The sequence below is a fragment of the Taeniopygia guttata genome, chromosome 2 (genome assembly GCF_048771995.1).
Source record: "Taeniopygia guttata chromosome 2, bTaeGut7.mat, whole genome shotgun sequence".
Classification (NCBI taxonomy): domain Eukaryota; kingdom Metazoa; phylum Chordata; class Aves; order Passeriformes; family Estrildidae; genus Taeniopygia; species Taeniopygia guttata.
The window spans coordinates 100,686,379-100,696,379 of record NC_133026.1 but is presented as its reverse complement, the minus strand read 5'-3'; positions in this window follow the sequence as shown (position 1 = coordinate 100,696,379).

Genomic DNA, 10,001 nt, shown 5'->3' with positions numbered 1-10,001 from the left:
GAAAGGGTGTTTTCTGGAGCACTTGGTGGTGGTTTGTGCAAGCCTGTAGTGATCAGATATCCTCTCGATGACCTGGATAGACATGGACAGAGAAAGGCAACATCCTCCAAGAAACAGGTGTCCATGAACACGATCAAGTAACACTGGGTAAGGCTGTAAAAATGCCTTTACCCCACGTTGGTTGCTCATCGTCTTCTCCTGTAGTTGCAACAGAGGTGTTTGTCAGGTGAGAGTGTGAAGGGAGGTGATTCATGCTGTAGACACACTGCATTGGGAAAAAGTGTTGTGTATCCAGGTCAAAATTCTGATTTTGCCACTTGTAACAATCTTACTATAGCAGAGACACACAAGTAATTTTTCTTTATCTGCAGGTTCAGTAAGTGAGTCAGATACAGTGAGCAAGGAAAACAACAATATCCACTCAAAATACAGTACAAACATCTGCATTTCTGAATCTTGAGGACCTGTGATGTACTTCAGATCAGGGTCTGCCAGTTGCCTCCCCTTTAGAGAAGTCACTGTCAGGGTTATCAGTAACATAACGCTGGGTGTGCAAGAGCGTGTTAGAAGGAGAAGAGAAAGGTGATGTGGGAAAGTGGGAAAGTTGGATGAGCAGGTTATTGCTAAGGGATCCTGCCTGGTGGAAGAAGCTAACCTGAAGTCTCACGTGTTTGGCACACACATGAGTGATATGGCATGTAGGAAGTCTCCTAATGTAACTTCTGCTATTTAAGTGAATATAAAAGGCAGGCCAGTGTCACTGTGAGCAGCAATGTAGGATTAGGAGTTTTGAATATAATTGCACGAAAGAAGCAACATCCAAAAGGAGAGACTTCTTATAGGCACAACCTGTTTTACCATTCCCAGATCGAGCAACATAATAATTTGCAAAAAGATAAGGCTGAGAATTGCCCGCAAAAAATTATTTCCTACAAAAGACAGTTATCCCAGAAGGTCATGGTTTCTTCCCTGGGAAGAGACAGCCCCCCATGGCAGCAAACAGCTTTTCATAAGAGGAAAGGGCAATGCCTTCACTGCTCCACTGGACAACTTTGTAAACTAGGCTCTGCTTGTGATTTACTATCAGTGCAGCTTCAGATGTGGTAATGAAATAAAATTAAATCAGTACCCAGTGGGTTCAGATATGGGAGAACTTGCAAAAGACAGCACGAACTATACTTTATTTTTTCTTGTCTTCTTTTTTCCCTTATGTTTTTGTCATTTTATCAGCCTGATGCATGCTATTTTTCTTTAAATATACCCTCCTTGTTTCATTGCCATGTCCCTCTTCAAAATGTGCTGTAATGGGAAGCAGTGACAAGTAGCAGCTCTCTGCACTTTGATCTAGGCAGCATGTCACATCAGTACTCATTAAAAATGGCATTAACCAATCCAACCATGACTTTCTGAACTGGAGTTCCTGGGGTGTATACCTAATTTAGGTATAATGTAATATCATTCGCAAAGGCATTTCTCACGCTTATTCTCAAAAATACCATAGAGGTCAAAGCATTTCAAAAAGGAAGTCATCAGCAGAAGTTTGCACAGAAAGGAACTATTTTGAAAAAAAAGTCAAACCCCAAACCTGATGGGAAATGTACTTTGGTGGCTGAGGCCCTCTGCAAAAAGTATTAAAATAGGAGGAAAACTAACTTGTTGGACTTGTTGTGTGACACTTCAAAGATCTAGGCAGATCAGCATAGCACTTGTCTAGGTAAAGTGCCGACTGGTTGGCTGGCTGCCAATGCCAATCTGGTGGTGAAAGATACTTAAAAGAGGGAGAGGATGGGAAAGAATGGAGGCAGCATAAGTGTGGGACACTTTATGCTATGGAGAAGAATAGGATGGGGCAGCACAGCTAGGATTTACTAATGGCTATATTATGTTTTTAAAAAGAAGGGACGTAAAGATGTATTGAAAAGGAGTGGAATAACTAATTCACAAAGAATCAAGCGTCTGTCAGACTTATGTGAATTGCCCATGGCAAGTTAATGAAAATAAGTAGAGAGAAGTTTTTTTACACATCCAGCCTGAGTTAGAAGCCACAAGATGAGCCTGGAGACTGTTTGATACAGAGAAATATTCACTATGTGGCTTCTTATTTTGGCTTCAGCTGCTTGAGGAAGAAATTAATCTGTTTAATGATTTAAAAGAAACAGTAATTGGTTTGTTTCTTCTTTCACTCTGAACTGAAAGTGCCATACTTTATGGGGTATAGCAGAAATGGGGTTTATCCATTACTTCCTCTATTGGTTTTAAATATTTGGAATAAGGTGTTTAAGCTGCTGATTTTTTTTTCCCTTTGTTAAAAGAGTAATTGAAAGAACCTCTGGCAATATTTCCTAAATGTTTGCCTCCCAAATTGTGCAGACTACATGGCCTTCCCCTACTAGAGATTTTTTTCTTCAGTGCAGCTACCGAAGACAGTGAATTTTATGGTTGTTTTAAGGGGTTCTGAATCTGGGTTTAGTTTTGTCAAATGTGTCTGTGGTAAGGCTGTCCTGGAAATTAAGGCTCTGAGGTAGAGCAGATTACCACAGAGGTTTATCTTTTATTGCTTTTCCTTGTTTAGGTAGATAACTAGTCGGATAAGTGTGTTTTGGAAATGAATTTATTTTAGTAATTGAAGACACAATGCACATGTTAAAGTCCTGTTACCTGAAAACAAACATAGAAGGTATAGGCCAAGCATAGTAAAATGAAGTTATTGTGGCCATTGTTGATAGGCTTTTTCTTTTTTTTTTCAGATACACAAAGAGATGTGCATGCACATAAAAACACAGAGCCCATCTGCTAGAATAGACTTGATGGTTTCACAAAAATGAGGTTGGTTATCTGAATATAAAGTTTTTTAATTTTTTCTAGAATGGTTTAAGTAGACGGAAATAAAGGTATAAAACGATGTAAGAGTAGAACCTGCAGAGCTTGGGCCATCCCAGACAGAAAAATATTAAAGAAATATGTAAAAAGCTCAAATATAGCCAATGGCTTTTCATAAAATAAGCTTTCTCCTTTTTGTTTCCCCACTTGCTTCTGGCATTTAAAATGCGATTTTAATTTGACGATTCAGAGACAAAGAGGAACTTCTCTGTGCAGAATTACTTTACTACAACCATAATTTCATGGTGCTGTTGCTGCAACCAGATCTTGAGAGCTGGGTCCAGCTCCCAGTGAGCTGGACTGGGGCTTGCCATTGACTGGAGTGAGGGATGGATCAGGCCTTGGGTGAGGCTGTTGGAAACACCAGCTGGAACAGCCAGTGCTCGTATGTTGGTGACATTCATCTGGAAGCACAGCAAACAGGGGCCAAAGGTATTTCTTCACCCAGCATACAGGCAGCCATCCTAACCCTCTGCAGCACTGCCATCCATTCATGGCACTCAAATACCATGAAAATGGGTGTGGTAAAAATTTCTTCATAAATGTTGTTTAAACCTCCTGTTGTTTGCACAGTGGCTTAGTGATACTGTGACTTAAGGAAAAGAAAACCACCTCAAACAGCTAAACCAGCAGATTGAAAATCTGTTGCAATCTGGACAAAAAATGGCCTTATATCTTGTTGCTCTGAAGAGCCATGCAATGGGTCAGAGAAATAATGATTTTGATTGCTGAAGACAAAGGAAAACTTCTGGAAAAATTTAAATGCATGTAGAATGTTGTTCATTACTGCTTATATTTTGTCAGACTGAAATGGAACTTTGATTTTGATTAATTTTTTTGAGAAAATGGAAATTTTGGCAATTATGTATAAACTATCTAGAGAAACAGATTTCATTTCCAAACTGAAAAATGGAGTAATGTGATCGGACAAGCTTGTGTTTAAAAGTCTCAAGTAGCATCTAGTGCACCTGGGAGCTACTTTCCTAGTTTTTATTCTTCTTGTAGCCCTTTTGGGGCCAATTCTTCTCCAGGTTAATAACATCCTTTGGGAAATGGGATTTTCATCCCTTACAGCACTGCCCGTGGTCTTCATTTCACTTGGCAAACTTTTGCAACAGGGGATAGACAAAGAGTAGGAAACTGAACCCGTTCCAGGCAGCCCTGTTAAAAATAGCACTGTTCCCTAGTGAGGGGAGGAGGAAGCCCTCCTGCCCTTCTGACCACATCTGAGCCAAGTGGCCAGCTGGACTGGGTAGAACTTGAGTGTTGCCTTGAGGGATCAGGTGGTTTTGCTCAGTGTTTGTGTTTGGTGATGGGTCTCGCAATGTGCCTTAGATACACAAATGGCCAAACATAAATTGAAAGTATGACCCTGTTGTACAGTGTCCCTGAGTTTTTGTAGCAGCTCTTTGGTCGACTTGTATCCAGTCTCATTCTTGTGCTAAGGCTGGTTATTTCTTAGTGGGCTGTTACGGCAGCCACTTTCAATCTTGATCCTGCATCACAGGTCTGACAGTCCTTGTGTTCTGCAGATATCTCAAACATACCCAGGCTGCAGGCAATTTTTCTTTGTTCATTACAAAGCTGAATTTTGTTCGAAATTTTGTTCACTGAATTTAAAACTCAGGCTCTCAAAACCACTCATATGCTCAAACACAAGTGCATTTTATCAAAGCTCCTTCCCAAAGAGGGCTAACCATCACTTTCAGCAATGACACACTGTAGGTGTCAGCATGGCCACCAAGGGCACAGCTGACTCCAAAGGAATGAGGAAGCATTTGTTTTCCCAAGTAGTTTGCAAGTAAGGAGAAGGAAAAGAAGTAAGCAACAAGAAATCTTGGAGAGATGATTTCTAGTCTTGGCAGCTGATGTGGGACAGAAGCCCAGGGCAAGCCTCTCTTCTGGTTTCATGTGCAAAGCCAGTGCAAGCCATTTGGTTTCTCAGGGCCTCAGTTTCCCTAACAGTGGGAAAAAGTAACTAATCTGTGAATAATGTCATGAGCTAAAATGAATGTTTGTACAGTAAGAATTGTAACTTAGGATGAGAGCTCATATGCAGATAGAATGACATTAATATGGCTTTCAATAAGAAATATAACAGGATGGTTGAGGTTGGAAAGGACCTCTACTGTTCATCTGGTCTGGCTTCTCTTCTCAAGCAGGGACACCCAGAGCTAGTTGCCCAAGGTCAGGTCCAGATGGCTTTTGAATATCTCCAAGGTGGGAGGCTCCACAACTTATACAGGACAGCCTGTATATACATTGACTCACAGTATTCCCAACCAACTGCAGTAAGTTTTGAATTTCTTCCATCATTTCCATCTACTTACCAATGTAAAATGTGTGTTATATACATGTATTTGTATGGATGATGTATGTATACATATATACATATACATTATGTATATATGTATAAAATATGTCTATTTTCTAAATGCATAAAGTCTTTGAAACATCTGGATAGTGCATTATCCATGCATATGTGCTTCAAGTCCATATGCAGCCAGCCAGCTTTCTGGCTGCCTAAATTAAAGTGCAGCCTTCCCAGACAATTCTGTCTGCAGCTGTAAGGTGTTCTATAGGTTACCTAAAAGCTGTAGAAAAACTCTATCTGCTAAGAAAATGTTACCAGCATCTTCTTGGAGAGAAGATCCAAGTTTCTCAGACCAGTGGCTAAATTACAATTTTAGGTAATAAAAGGAGTTGAGAAGAAGGAAAGGAATGGCACCAAACATGAATTCTAGCTGATTTCTTTCCTCTCCTATGCCTGGTACAAGAAGTAGGAATATAACAGCCAGGGTTTTGTAAGACAGATCTGTGTTTTCTGTGGCTGATGCTATTTAGGGTCTAGAAAATAGTGAGTGAGTAACTGCTCTGAGTAGCAGAGGGCTGCTCTGTCCCATTTTGTATCTTTACCTCTTACAGGCAACTGTGCCAAGCAGTTGCATGGTCTCTGTGTCCAGAGGATCACAAAATCACAGAATCAACTAGGTTGGAAAAGACCTCTGAGATCATTGAGTCCAACTGTTAACCCATCACTACCTTGTCAATTATACCATGGCACTGAATGTCATGTCCAGTTGTTCCTTGAGTACTTCCAGGGACGATGACTCTGCCAGCCCCCATTCCAATGCTTAACAACCTTTTCCATGAGGAAGGTCTTCCTGATGTCCAACCTGAAGCTTCCCTGGTGCAGGAGGAGGCTGTGTATGTCCTGTCACCTGTCGCTGGTGGCCTGGGAGAAGAGGCTGATCCCCACCTGGCTACATCCTCTTTTCAGATAACTGTAGAGAGAGATGTGGTCTTCAATGAGCCTTGTCTTCTCCTGGCTCAGGAACCCGACCCTTCACCATCATCAATGTCTTTCTTGTATTGAAGGGCCTGGAACCAGACACAGGACTTGAGGTGTGGCCTCACCAGTGCTGAGTACAGGGGGACAATAACTGCCCTGGTCATACCTCCTCCCTCCTCTCTTGGCTTTTATGTTTGGAGAAAGTTGCAATTATCTTGTGGCAAATAGAAGAGGTATTTTTTTCTTCCCACAATGGACGTAACAACAGCAGGAGAGAAGCCCTTTATTTCTATCCCATCCACTGTCTGTGGTCCTGGGAGCTCCAGCATCCCTTTCCCAGCCCTCCTTTCAGCCCCTTCTCTTTGTGCTGCTTCCTGGTCTTGCACTAGCAGGGATCACAGACCTGTGGAGAGTTACAAAACACACCTGGCAAAAGGGATATATTCATGCCTGTGTTGCCTCATGTGGTGTGGGGTGCTCCAGGAAGGAAACACAGAGCAAAGATGTGGTCCATGGAGTATGTAGCCAAGGTGTGCTGACCTTTGCACTGCTGTTTCTCTGCCGGACACGTGTGTGCACAAATAAACATCCCTTGTGCAGGTGGCCTGTGGAACTGTTTTTCCCATTGGAACACTCACAGCTACTCCAATTGTAGGCATACGTATGTGCGACTTACTCCTGGCAGATAATTCAGTGACTGTAAAGCTATCAAGTTACTAAAAATATCCCCTTCAGCCCATTCTTTAATTACTGAAACTGTTTCCCATCACATTACGGGAAGAAAAAGTAAAAAAAATTTAGTAGTAATTGTCTGACATGAAGACATCTACACAAAGAGCTCTCTTCTCATCATGCAAGTGTGGTAGACTCCCTGAGGTGTTTTTAAAGGAGACTTTTACAGAGGTTGCCTCCATTGTGAATCAAGGACAGACAGCTGCTGCTTCTGCTTTCATTTTGGTCTCCCCAATCTGGAGGAAGCTGATGTGGTCAAAGTGAGCCACCAGTCAATGAGTCTACATTGATGCATGTCCTGGGAGTAGAATTTTCTTCTGAGCATTGTTGTGTGTGACATGGGACCAAGCTGCCTGCGATGAATGAAACTGGAAGGAAGAGGAAGGGGTGAAGTTCATATCCATGTATGTCTTGTGGATTTTCATTCTTCTATAGGGGGCACAGAGAGCCAGTAGCTGTGAATGGGAGATGACATTTCACTTAAAAAGTGTAAAACAAAATATCTTGCTCTAGCCTATTTTTATAATTGTATAATATGAATATAGACAGTAATATGGCTACTGGTTTCTGGCAATGCCACAGGGTCCATATTCCTATGGGCTAGCATCTCCAAGGAATATGGGAGGAGGGGAAGAGGAGTACAGGTGGCTGGATGTAAAGGACCCTCTGCAATGTGCTCCACTATTCTCAGGCTCTCTCTCACTTGAATATTAAATTGGGAAACCAAGAATTTGAAAGAAGTGAATTTAATTGCTTACATGCTTTCTTTCATGGTTGGCCATTACCAAACTGTTGTTACTCATTTTGTTATTGTCTGACATGAGTCTGTAGCTATTTATGAACGTCCCAAGCCTTATTTGATGTACTTATGCTTGGGTTTCGGGCATGTTAGCAGTATAGAAGCTTGCTCTGGAGAGCTCTGCATTCCTTATTCACCATAGAAACACCCTAGATGTAAGCACTGGGAATGGTTCCTAGTGTGATATCCCAGGAACAAAGAGATGCATGGCAGCCCTTAAACAAAGGATGGCAATTAGCCTACAAAATGCCAACACAGATGACCCACTGTGCTCCTTTCCAACCATACCCATTCTGTGATTCCATGATTCCTTGATGATGACGACAATATTTATCCTTTTACTTGTTATTTTTTCAGTTTCTTAGCAAGACACTATCACCAAGTATCAGGTTGTTCCAGGTTTTGTCCAAGTTTATACAGTTCAGAAGTTTTCTGCTGCAGTCAGTGGGAGTTTCGCCTCTGATTTCAACAGAAGTGGGGTAGGTTGTAGGGCTAGTGACAAACCCTTTATAGTTCAGTCTGAAAGCAAGTGCAAACAACTAGAAGAAATCCTTAATAATTTGCATGTTGAAACTTACATTGCATAAATGTGCCATTAATATCATTAATATCTTTCTGGAGATAAGATGCAATGAACTTCTTTGAAGATGAATTGCTCAACTCACCATTGGCATGACTTCAGTGGAATCTCACCCGCTGCTGACAGTGATTGATTTCGTCTGGAGCACTTTCCTCTGGGAGTCCAAGATGTCTATCTTTTCAAATCCACACAACCTAACATCAGAGAACTCAGAAGCAGGACTCTCAAGTTCCAGTACTAGCTCAGCCATGAACTAGCATTATGCTGGTTATCTAATTTAATTTCTGTGGGCCTTGCCTTAATCATAAATCTCATAGGCATACTTATTTCTTGCAAAACTTATCAGAATCTCACTTTGAAAGGTGTACTCATGAAAAATTTAAATATCCACAAATTAAATGTTTCTAAAATAATTTGCAAGCAGAGAAGGAGATTCATTCCCACAAAAAGGAAAGGAGGAGATGTTCCCTGAGGCTGTTGTATAAATGTTTAGTCATGTCCAATATGGTAGAATAGCAAAGAAATATTCTTGGTGTATTTGTTTGCAACAGAGAAAGGAGGCTCTGTCCTCACCTTTCTCTGTTGTTGTATTGGTGCTTGTCTGTGTATATGAAAGTTAAAAGCATTACTTCTGTAGTAGGAAAAGTGGCAACAGTCCAGGCTTGAGCATGAGTTGCGATGGGCTGCATTTAAAATTTGTCACATTTGACATGGAACTAAAAGTTCTCTATGCAAATGTCAGTTTTAGAAAAAAATGCCAACGTTGTAATCCTTTATGTTAAATGAACAACTGGGTTTCTTTAACCCACTTTTTGCCTCCTTGATGCTGGCTCAGATCTGTTTTGGTCTGAAGTGGCTTTAAGTGTTCATTTTCAAAGTTCGAAGCTTTAATGTTTTGGAGGCTTTGCATCTTGCCTCCAAGATGGTATGAATGAGAGTGGGAATGAGCACACTTCCACAGTCTAAGTGTCAAGCAAATTTGCCTGCATTGCAGCAGTGCAACATGGACTTTAAGAGTGGAGTCCTTTGCTTCTGTACCTCCTCTCTTTTCATACCTTGCATTTATATTGTATGTACTCAGGCTTTTTTTTCTCTCTGTGATGGTAACACCAAGGGATCCGTGGTCTAACCTGACCACTTGCTCAACAGAAGGGCTTTATTTAGTAGTGCAGTCACTTGCTGCTGAAGTTGAAAGAACCATTACTTGTCTAAACAATCTCAGACACTTGGACATAGAAAGACAAATCAAAACATCCACAGGCAAAAATAAAATTATTATAATGATAGAGGGAATGGCACCTCAGAGACATGGTGGCATTTAACACTTAGAGAGATCTATTAACAAGAGAAATTTTATAAGCTGTTTGTAAAGAAGTATTTATCTACTAGTGAAGGACACTTAATAAATTGCTGCAGCTTAAGAAATGCTAGGTAGAATGGGGTACAGTTTATCATACAAACTACACTGTATTTTGTTATTATTTCTCTGTTGCATGTGAATATTAGTGTTAAAATACTTAAATGGCATCTTAAGGTCTACTCATATATATATATATATATATATATATATATATATAGACACACACACATATATATATGCATCTATGCCAAATCCTTTTATGTCTCAACTGTAGATCGTGTCACAAGATTAAAAAGCTTGGTTTTATAAAACTAAAATAAAACATCTGTTTGGAAAGACCCTGGCATTGTAAGAAATT